Source organism: Orycteropus afer, unplaced genomic scaffold, assembly GCF_000298275.1.
Source record: "Orycteropus afer afer isolate SDZICR_OR568_19922 unplaced genomic scaffold, OryAfe1.0 scaffold00114, whole genome shotgun sequence".
In the NCBI taxonomy this organism is placed as follows: domain Eukaryota; kingdom Metazoa; phylum Chordata; class Mammalia; order Tubulidentata; family Orycteropodidae; genus Orycteropus; species Orycteropus afer.
The window spans coordinates 5,316,730-5,327,682 of NW_006921701.1; positions in this window are offsets into that span (position 1 = coordinate 5,316,730).

Consider the following 10,953-nt stretch of genomic DNA (forward strand, 5'->3'; position numbering starts at 1 on the left):
TCCGTAGTGATACCACCTTGGAAACCCAAGGAGGGTTTGCTATGAGTTGGATCTAACTCAATGGCAGTTGAGTTTGGATTTTTTTCTTTTTGGAAATTATATTTCAATAAAATGTACTTAAAAAAAATTCAAGGTCATAAAAGACCTAAAGAGACTCTTCTTGCATTTTACACATAAGTCATTAAATTGTGGTGGTCACCATAGCATTTGCCTGGGACAATTATACTTCCTTTCACCCTCATTCCTGAATTTCAGAGCTTTTAACTGGGCCTCCTAAGGGACTAACATGAGTCCAAGTAAATTCAACCTCATATCTGGTTGGCAAATATTGGAGAACCTCATACAGGCCCTTCTACTGATCAAGCTCACGTTTCTAGAGTATCTCCCTGTATTCTCCTGCTTTTCTTTCCTTTTGTAGCTATCACTATCCTCAGGAATCTTTTTTCCCCCAACTTGAATGCATAGTGGTAGCAAGACTCCCAAATTCCCAGTTCTCACAGCCTTCTGAAGCAGGGTATAGGATTCTCAAATGTAGATTCTGGTTCAGCATATCTGGGGTAGAAATGCAAATTCTCAGCAAGGGGTTGAATTGGAAAGAACTGGTTCAAAGCCCTGTCCTGAAGACAAGCCCATAGGCCCTGTTGGTTTCAAGAGTCTTCCTTCTAATGGTTTTAGCAAAAGAGTTTTTATTGTGTTTATAGTCAAAATTGTAAACTTAATGACGTTACAGAGTATAGGTCTTAAAATCCCGGTCCCTGTTTTGCAACTGCACTTATCTTCCTCTGAGATGCTAAAATGGAAGCCCAAAATACCTTCCTTCTGTTATCTAAGCTCTGCTTTCTTCTGGATGACTCCATGGCAGTAGGGGGCTGGGGTGGTAATTAAATCTTATCCAAATTCTACTTCTTTTTGAAAAGAAAAAAAAAAAAAAATAGGTACAGAAAATCATTCTGAAGTTTGAAAAATAATCCATTTTTGTCCTCTTTAATATTGAATAATCACGAAATTTTAAAAATGTTGTTGTTAGATGCCATCAAGGCGCCTCCGACTCATAGTGATCTTACGTACAACAGAACGAAACACCGTCTGATCCTGTGCCAGCTTCACGATCCTTGCTGTATCTGAGCCTATTATTACAGCCACTGTGTCAACCCATCTCATTGAGGGCCTTCCCCTTTATCATTGACCCTCCACTTTACCAAGCATGATATCCTTCTCCAGGGAATGATCCCTTCTGACAACATGACCAAAGTAGGGGAGATGAAGTCTGTTCATTCTCGCTTCCAAGGAGCATTCTGGCTGCACTTCGTCCAGGACAGATTTGTTAGTCCTTTAAAAATATTTAAATAATATTTAGCAGTAAATAAACATTTTGTTATGTAAGTAAAGTTTTTATAAAACCTTTGGAATAAGAAATAATTTATTTTTCTCATTTGGAAAAACTATGATTTAAGAGTTGATTTAGACATTAAAGTATCATAAGGATGTAATCATTTATAGTTTATAAGAATTTTTGACATATATTAATTTGCTTAATCTTTGTAAAAATATGAGAACCAGGCAGGAGAAACATTATTATTCCCATTTCACTGATGAGGAAACTAAGACTGAGAAAGGTAAAGACATGGTGCAAAATCATGTAACAAATTAGTGGTAAGAAAGACTTGAAACTAAATTTTTGGTCTCTAAGTTCTGCATTTTGGGGTTATTTTGTTGTTGTTGTTGTTTGTTTTTCTTTAGTGCTTTACCACGGCTCCTATCCCTCTTCTTTATCTTCTCCCTTCCATCAATTGCCTTTTCCATTCCACACAATATTCTAATGTAGATGGTTCAGAGAATACGTTCAGGAAGACATATTGAATTAAGAATTCTGGCTGTGCAAGCCTCCACCTCCTACCCAAGTGAAAAAATTCTGGCAAGGCCATCTGTTTAGTCAAGCATTTGCCTGATGGCTGTGGGAGGATCGACAACTGTACCACCATGGATTCAGGCCTCAGCGAGTAAATATTGAAACATGTGTTTGTTTCTGTACATGTGCCTCAGGGCTCAGTGATGGGCACATTTTAAGGATCTAAATACTAATAGTGATGGTGATGCTGCCAGCCCAATACTCTTACAGTACCTGAGCTTCACTTGCAGAAGAGCTGTTGCCATTTTGCTGACTACACACCTTCTCTCCCATCCATGCAGAGTCTCTGGCCAAATCCCTGCTTTCCCCATATACCTCCCTTGGTCTCTCTTTTCTAATCTCCTGGCCACATTTTTTCTTTTGGAAGGGACCTATTATGTATTACCCTGGGTTCTTGACAATTGGTTTCTTCCAAGGAGATACCTAATCTTCTATTTTCTCTTCTATATAATAGGCTACCTCATTCTATGTATCAATAATAAACAAGTAACACAGTCCTCAAGGCTTTCTTGGGCAAGGCATGTATCAGTTGCTATGGGAATATATAAAACAAATAGAAAGTTGTACCTTCCCTCAAGTACCATAATGTTTGGTTTAGAAAAAAAGGTAGACTTGACCAAATGATCTCCATTAGCACTCTTCCAAGTTACTTCAAATAAATATACGATCTAAGTTAAACAAACAAGCAGACACAGCAAGTTTGCTATACAGTCTCAGCTTCAAGACAAGACCCCCAGCTACTCCTTGCAGATCAGGCTGTCATATAACCTAAATTCCTCAAAGTTAGAAGTCCTGGAGGAACATTGACAAGTGAATTTTAAAGGAAATGATGCATGTGGAATTGTAGAGAAAAACATTGAAAATATATATTTTTTTTTCTGCTGGAGATAGTGGTTTGTACACAGGCTGTAACAAGTATAGAAAAAAGAGACTTGACTAAAGCAAAGGGAAGGCCATATTGGGCTGGGCAGAGAGAAAATGGAGGTTGGAAAGGGAGAATTGATGGAAGTTCCTGAAGGCTGGACTGAATAAGAACAAAAGTTAACACTTATCAACCAGTAAAACCAGTTGCTGTCGAGTCAATTCCAACTCATGCTAACGCCATGTATGTCAGAGTTGAACTGCCCCACAGGGTTTTCAATGGCTGATTGTTCAGAAGTAATTTGCCAGGCCTTTCTTCTGAGGTGCCTCTGGGACTTCAACCCCCCAACCTTTCAGTTAGCAACCAAAGGTGTTAACCATTTGCAACACCCAGGAACTCCAACATTTGTCACGCCCCAGTAATATGCTGTGTTCTGTGCTGGGTATACCATATTAAGTTAGTTTCATAACAATCCTAGAAGGAAAGTTTATGAATCCTATTGCTTGAAAAACTAAAGGGGCAAAGAGGGTGGACCAAAGACACACGGCTAATAAGTGACAGATCTGGCTGAATTTGCAGCTCCTGCTCTTTACTCTTTTCATATTTTGGATAACAAATATTTAGCTTGACTCTGTTGAAAAGTTGGGAGCCTTTGGAGGTTTTACTTTTCAATTAAATTTTTCTTTCCTTTTTTTTGTCAGAGTAACACATGTACATAGTTTCAAGAGTAAAATATAAACATAACAAAATGTATCAGTTCATCCCTGTCTACCTCTTGGAACTATTCCTCAGAGGCAACCATGACTGTTCCTTTTAGTTTTTTTCCCTTGTATTCTATGCTCTATTATTCTAAATTACATGCTTAGACTGCTGTGTATTGTTTCATAATTTTTAAGATATATATAGATTTCTTGTTTTTGTAAATGAGGATTTATTTTCTACATACCTCTTCTTTCTCTCTCCCCTTCAACAGTTACGTAATACTTTTTTTGTAAATTAATATTCAACATTTGCATTATGATGATGATATAAATACTATTTACTGCCAAGCTAAGTAATGTACCCTCATTACGTTTCCTTCTAACACAACTTTTACCTTTTTTTTTTTGGAATAAGAAATTGCCTTGGTTTTAAATACTTTGTTTCCTATATTTGTTGTTGTCGTTATGTGCCGTGGAGTCAGACCCGACTCATAGCAACCCCTCCTTGGGTTGCTGAGGCAGTATCACTACGGAAGTGGATTGCCCAACCTTCCTTCCTAGGAGTGGCGGGCGGGTTAGAAGTCAAGCGCCTTAGGCACTACACTACCAGAGCTCGCATTGTTTTCTACATACCTATTGTTAATTCTTCCCAATACTCCATAGCTTTTTAACACATTTTATAGTAACATTTCTATGTGGCCAAATGCATCAGATAATCTATCAATTCCTTTATTTATTTATTGTCCTTGAGAAACTCTCTCCCGCTCTTTTCTCCTGCTCTATGCTGGAACAGTTGCTCAGCTGTCATTCCTCACTGCTCTCCTGTGTTAGAATTCCTGCTTCCTGAATTCTTATCTTCCTATTTCTCAATTTACCCTATCACTTTAAGGAGCTCTGGTGGTGCTCTCATTAAGGGATTGGACTGCTAACAAAAAGGTAGGTCTTTTGAACCCACCAGCTGCTCCACAGGAGGAAGATGAGGCAATCTTGGAAACCAGGTGGGGGCTGCTATGAGTTGGAATTGACTCAATGACAGTGGGTTTTCAAGTGCAGCACATCCCCCAGGAGCATCCTAAGGAAGGGTACATGGAAAGTCTAGTTTTGGGTCCTCAAATGCCTAAACATGTCTTTTATCTATTCTCATAACTGACTGACGGTTTGCCTATCTATTAAATTTAAGGTGAAAAGTAATTTCCCCTTAAAATTTTGAAGGTAATTCCCCTCTATGTTAGAGTTTCCTTTGTCACTATTGAGAAATCCAATGACTTTCAATCCTTTGTGACTTGTTTCTTTAGAGTTTTCTATTTCTTTATCTCTTATGCTCTGATTTTCTGAGTCTTGCGACCTGGGTCTTTTTCTTATCCTTTCTGCTGCTGCCATTGTCCATCTCTTTTTTTCATTTTTTTCTATCTTTAAGGGTTTTCATGTCTTTGTCTTCTGATTCTTCTACCACATTTTTATTTTATCTTGTGTTTATTAACCAAAAATTTTCTCTGAAAATCTATTTGTTCTTTCTTCTCCATTTTTGCTCCACAGATGCAATAGCTTCTCCTTTACTCCCACAGATATTAAGTTATGAATATTTTGAGTGTGGAAAAATTTTTCTTCTTCCTACATTTTCAGTGTGTTTTCTACACTTTTTATTTTTTATTTGTTCTATTTTTCATGTTGAAAGCTTTCTTCAAATGTCTGGTAGTCTTTTCCTACTCATTTATATATATGAATAAACCAAAAACCAAACTCACTGCTGTTGAGTCAGATCCGACTCATTGCAACCCCTCCTTGGGTTTCCGAGGCAGTATCACTACAGAAGTAGATTGCCCAATCTTCCTTCCAAGGAGTGGCCGGTGGGTTTGAACTGCCAGCCTTCTGGTTAGCAGTCAATGCCTTAGGCACTACCCCTTAAATGCCAGTATTGGTAGATACATTTACTCTGGAGTTATGCTCAGCTTCTCCAGAGAAAAGTCCCACAGTTTATTATCTGGAGGCAATGCCCTGGCCTTTGTAGGAGAGTGCCTATAGGAAGAAGTGGACTGGTGTGAAGGAGTCTTCTTATTCCATATGCAGACTTTCATTTATTCTTTCTATTGTTATCTCCCAAACTCACCAGCTCCAGTGATCTTGTTGTTATGTGACATCAAGTCAATTCCAATTCATATCGACTCCATGTGGCAGAACAGAACTGTCCTATAGGGTTTCCTTGGCTATAAACTTCATGGAAGTGGATCGTCAGGTTTTTCTCCAGTGAACCAACCTTTCAGTCAGCAGCCAAATGCTTAACAGTTGGATCTTTCCCAGTGGTCTTAACCGATTACAGCTGAGTTGATTCTGACTCATAGTGCCCAATGATCTTAAATAACAAAACAAACAAACAAACCCACTGCTGTGGAGTTGTTCACATCAACCCTGTAGAACAGAGAACTGTCCTGTAGGGTTTCCAAGGCTGAAATCTTTATGGAAGCAGACTACCACATCTTTCTTCTACAGAGCTACTGGTGAGTTTGAACCATCTTATCTTTCAGTTAGCAGCTAAGCACTTAATCACTGCATCACCAAAGCTTCTTTTCCAGTGATCTTACCAAAACTAAAACCAAACCAAACATTGCTATTGAGTCAGATCCGACTCATAGCGACCCTTCCTTGAGTTTCCAAGGTGGTATCACTATGGAAGTAGTTTGCTCATCCTTCCCCAAATTCAGAGTTTACCATTTTTCTAGGAAATAAATCTCTGGTCTTATGCACAGTTTAAGCAAGAGACCTGTAATCATTTGGTATATTGATTTCTATCTAGTCCTCTGTTTTCAGATTTGGTCTGTGTCTGTCTTCAGGGGTACATACTCCTTCCAAGGCCTGAGACTTTCATAGGTTCTGTGGAAGAAATCATCCAATTTCTCACAGATAACCCACTTTACAGACATTTTTGTTGCTTCCTTTTTTCTGCTAAGCCAGATATTATCCCTTCATCCACTGAATTTCCATTTTTGTTCTCTTTGCCCTATTGTTGTTGTTGTTGTTGTTATTATTTGCCATCAAGTCGGACCTGACTCCTAGCAACCCCTCCTTGGTTTTCTGAGGCGGTATCACTACGGAAAGAGATTGCCCAACCTTCCTTCGGAGGAGTGGCTGTTGTTGTTGTTGTCGAGTCGGCCCCGACTCATAGTGACCCCTCCTTGGGTTTCCGAGGCAGTACACTACACAAGTAGGATTGCCCAACCTTCCTTCCAAGGAGTGGCTGGTGGGTTTGAACCACCAGCCTTCTGGTGAGCAGTCAAGTGCCTTAGGCACTATGCTATCAGAGCTCCTAAGGAGGAGTGGCTAGTGGGTTTGCTAGTGGGTTTGAAAATAAACAAAGAAGACTAATCTGCCTTGTTTAACTTTGTCACAAGTTGGGTTCCCTGGAAGCAATCACTGAAATGGTTTGAGAATCAAGAATTAGGGATCAATGCTATGTAAGGGAGAGGGAGGGAACTGGATTGAGCACAGGGAGAAGTCTAAGGGTGATGCAAGTATGACAAAACTTCAGTCAAACTAACAGCAGGGAGCCCTGGAGCTGGTAGTGCTAGACAGAATTGTCCTGCCCAGAGGAAATGGCTGTTTTTTTTTTTTTTTTCTAATACCCGGACTCCCTGAGACACAGGGATGTGGGCTGCCTATGGAAAGGTGTGACCTTGGATAAGGCAGCTCCTTACAGCTGAGGCAGACCCTCAATAGCTGTTAGACAGCTGGAGGCTGTCTACTGACTACACTCCTCGCAGCTGGGCCACAAGTACACCTTTGAATGGGGATCTGGGTAGAGTATTTCCACGTCTATTACATGTAGAAATCCCACCAGAAATGTCTTACTTATTTTTAACAGTTTTGTTGAGATATAATTCACATACCATACAACTGACCATATAAATTGCAAAATTCAGTGGTTTTGAGTATATTGACAGAGTTCTACATCCATCACCACAATCAATTGTAGAATATTTTCATTGCCCCAAAAAGAGACTCCACTCTCCTTAATCCCATTTCCTCCAGCAGTAGTCAACCACTAATATACCTTCTGTCACTACAGATTTGCTTATTCTGGGTGTTTTATAAAAATGGAATCATATAACATGTGATCCTTTATGACTGGCTTCTTTCACTTAACATATAGTTTTCAAAGTTCATCCAAGTTGTAGCACATATCAGTACCTCATACCTTTTTACTTCCGAGTAATATTCCATAGTATGGATATACAACATTTTGTTTATGTATTTATCAGTTCATACATTGGGTTGTTCTTAATTTTTGGCTATTGTGGTGGTTAAGTTTGTGTGTCAAATTGGCTAGGCCTGGTTGAGTGACTGGGCAGCTGGATGTAGTATTCCCCATGATGAGACTGGTAATCAACTCCATGGTAGAATCTACTGTGAGCAGCTGAGTAGCTGCGTTTGGGTATGTGGTCTGCTTCTCGTATATAAGAAACAGCTTTGGGAATGGTCTCTAGCTTATGGCTTGCTTGGACCCTGCATGTAGCAATGTTGTTGTTCAGCAGCCTGCCATGCTCTGCCGACCTTGGGACTTACAATGGACTTGAATTAATGGCCTTCTGTGTGGTTTGGTAACATTGGGACTGTGCCATTTTATTTGTCAACCTTGGGCTTGTTAGCCTCAGCAGCCAGTAGCTGCCTGAGTGAAGAGATGTCTCTAGCTGCAGTGGGCTGGGAGCAAGTGGCAGAGCTGAAGCACAAGGTTGAGGGGCTTTCACCCAGCCCCTAGAGCCTGGCACTTTGAACTTGGATTAAAGCCTCCAAAATGTGAGAGAATAAACTCCTGTTTGTTAAGGTCATCCCATTTGTGGTAGATATTCTTGTCAGAGTGGCACTAGGTAACCAGAGCAGCTTTTAATAACATTTTTGTACAAGTTTTTGTGTAGATGTATATTTTCATTTCTCTTGGTTATATACCAAGCAGAATTGCTGAATCATGTGGAAAGTCTATATTTAACTGTTTGAGGAACTGCCAGAATATTTTCCAAAGTGGCTGAATAATTCTACATTCTTTCCAGCAGTGTGTTCCAATTTTCCACATTCTTGACAACACTTATTATTATCTATCTTTTTTATTATAGTCATACTAGTTTGTGTGAAGTGCTATCTCATTGTGGTTTTGATTTGCATTTCCCTGATGGCTAATATTATTAAGCATCTTTCATGTGCTTATTGGCCATTTATATTTATTTGGAGAATTGTCTATTCAGATCCTTTGCCCATTTTAAAAATTAGATCATTTGTCTTTTTATTACTGAGTTTAATAGTTCTTTGTGTCTTCTAGATACAAGGCCCTTATCATATATATGATTTGCAAATATTTTCTCCATTCTCTGGGCTGTTTTTCCATTTTCTTGATGGTGCCCATTGAAGTACTATATTATATTAGTTTCTTAGGGCTGCTGTAACAAAGTATCACAAATTGGGTGGCTTACAAGAATAGAAATTTACTGTCTCACAGTTCTGGAAGCTAATAGTCTAACATCAGGGCAAAGTTCTCTCTGTGGGCTCTAGAAGGAGATCCATTCTTATTTCTCTCAGCTTCTGGTAGCTTCAGGCATTCATTGGCATGTAGATGCATCTACACATGTCTATCTCTTGATATCTTTTTTTTCCATAAGGAGTCATTCAGATTGTATTAGAACCTATACTAGGCCATTATGACCTCCTGCTTACATCTTCAGAGACCCTGATTCCAAACAAAGTCACATTCACAGGTACCAGGGGTTAGGACTTCAAGGTACTTCACGGAAGGACACAATTCAATTCATGATAAAAACTAAAGTTCTTAATTTTGATGAAGTCCATGTTATCTAATTTTTTATTTCGTTTGTTGATTGTGTTTTTGGTGCCATTTCTCAGAAACCATTGCCTAATCCAAGGTCATGAAGGTCTATGGTTTCTTCTGAGAATTTTATAATTAACTCTTACATGTAGGTCTTTGATCTACTTTGAGTTAATTTTTGTATTTGGTGTGAGGAAAGGGTCCAACTCTTTTGAATGACTGTCCTGTTGTACCAATAACCATAGATATTTAAACCTGAGAATGGCATAATTAATAAAAACTTAAGAAAATGTCTATTGAATATCTATTTTTTATGTAGAATTATATTAGGCCATTATAAGCTATAGGGTCATTACCCTCCTTTTGGTTATTATTTCTTAACTTGTGTGCCCTGGAACACTTGCCTTTAAGTTTTTATTTATTTGTTTATTGCTGGTATCAAGTCATTTCAGAATGTTGAAAGGACAATACTCATACACAGAGTATTTAAAATATGGCACTTAAGAATTCTTCCTGGTTGACCTGGATCTATTATGCAGTTCATTTGGAGTGGCTTGTTTAAGCATTAATGAATTCAGGAAAAATATATTGAGCACCTAGTTTTTGCCAGGAATTGCATTTGGTGTAAGAGATACAAAGAATATAAAATGCTCTTTTGTGTCGCTGAGCTCACACTGCACTGTGAGGGATGACACATTAAAAAGCAATTTCAACCCACTATCTGAATTGTCAGGCAAACCTGGCTGCCACAAACAGTTAAGCCCTGGACTGTCAGCAAAAAGGTTAGCAGTTTGAACTCACACAGAGGTGCCTAGAAAGATAGGCCTGGAGATTTTCTTCCAAAAGGTCACAACCTTGAAAACCCTATGGAACAGTTCTTCTCTGTATTCATGGGGTTTCCCTGAGTCTGAATCAACTCAACAGCAACTAACAATAACAACATCTAAACCATTATGCTAGCTCACAACCATTTATCTTGTCCAATGTCATATTACTCAATAAACAAGATACGCATGGGCTTTCTTGTGCTTACTCACTAATACATAGTGAACAATTCCACAGGTTTTTCCACCACATCAGTGTGAAATTGTTCACTACAGATTATTAAGTAAGCACAATAAACCCATGCTTACTTTGTCATCCACCCCAGTCTTGTCCATAACATTTTAGGAGATTTACTGAAACAATTTTTCTTTAGAATTTCTTCTTTAACCAGACCTCTAAACATATTAAGGAAAATGATTTCTTTTTAGAATTCCATGCTAGCTCCTACTGGTTGCCACTTCTTTTTCCATGTGTTTACAAAACCATTGTAAATAAAACTGTTTTAGAATTTTGTCAAGAAGCAATTTTATATTAATTTGTCCATAGTTGCTAGTAGCTACTCTCCCTTTTCCCCTGACACTTTTGTTAATTGGGCAAAAATTAGCGATTCCTAATCTTTAGGTTCCTTTACTATTTTTTTATGATTATTAATGTTTACCCATAATGGTTCTGTGAAATTGACACTCCTTGCTAATCTAAGGTTAGTCAGGAAAATTTTTCAACCTTGCATATGAAACACTTTAGATAATAGTCTTCTTCTTTTTTTTAAATTGTGATTTGGGTGAAGATTTACAGAGCAAATTCACTTTCCATACAGCAGTTCACATATACTTTGTCTCATGTCATTGAC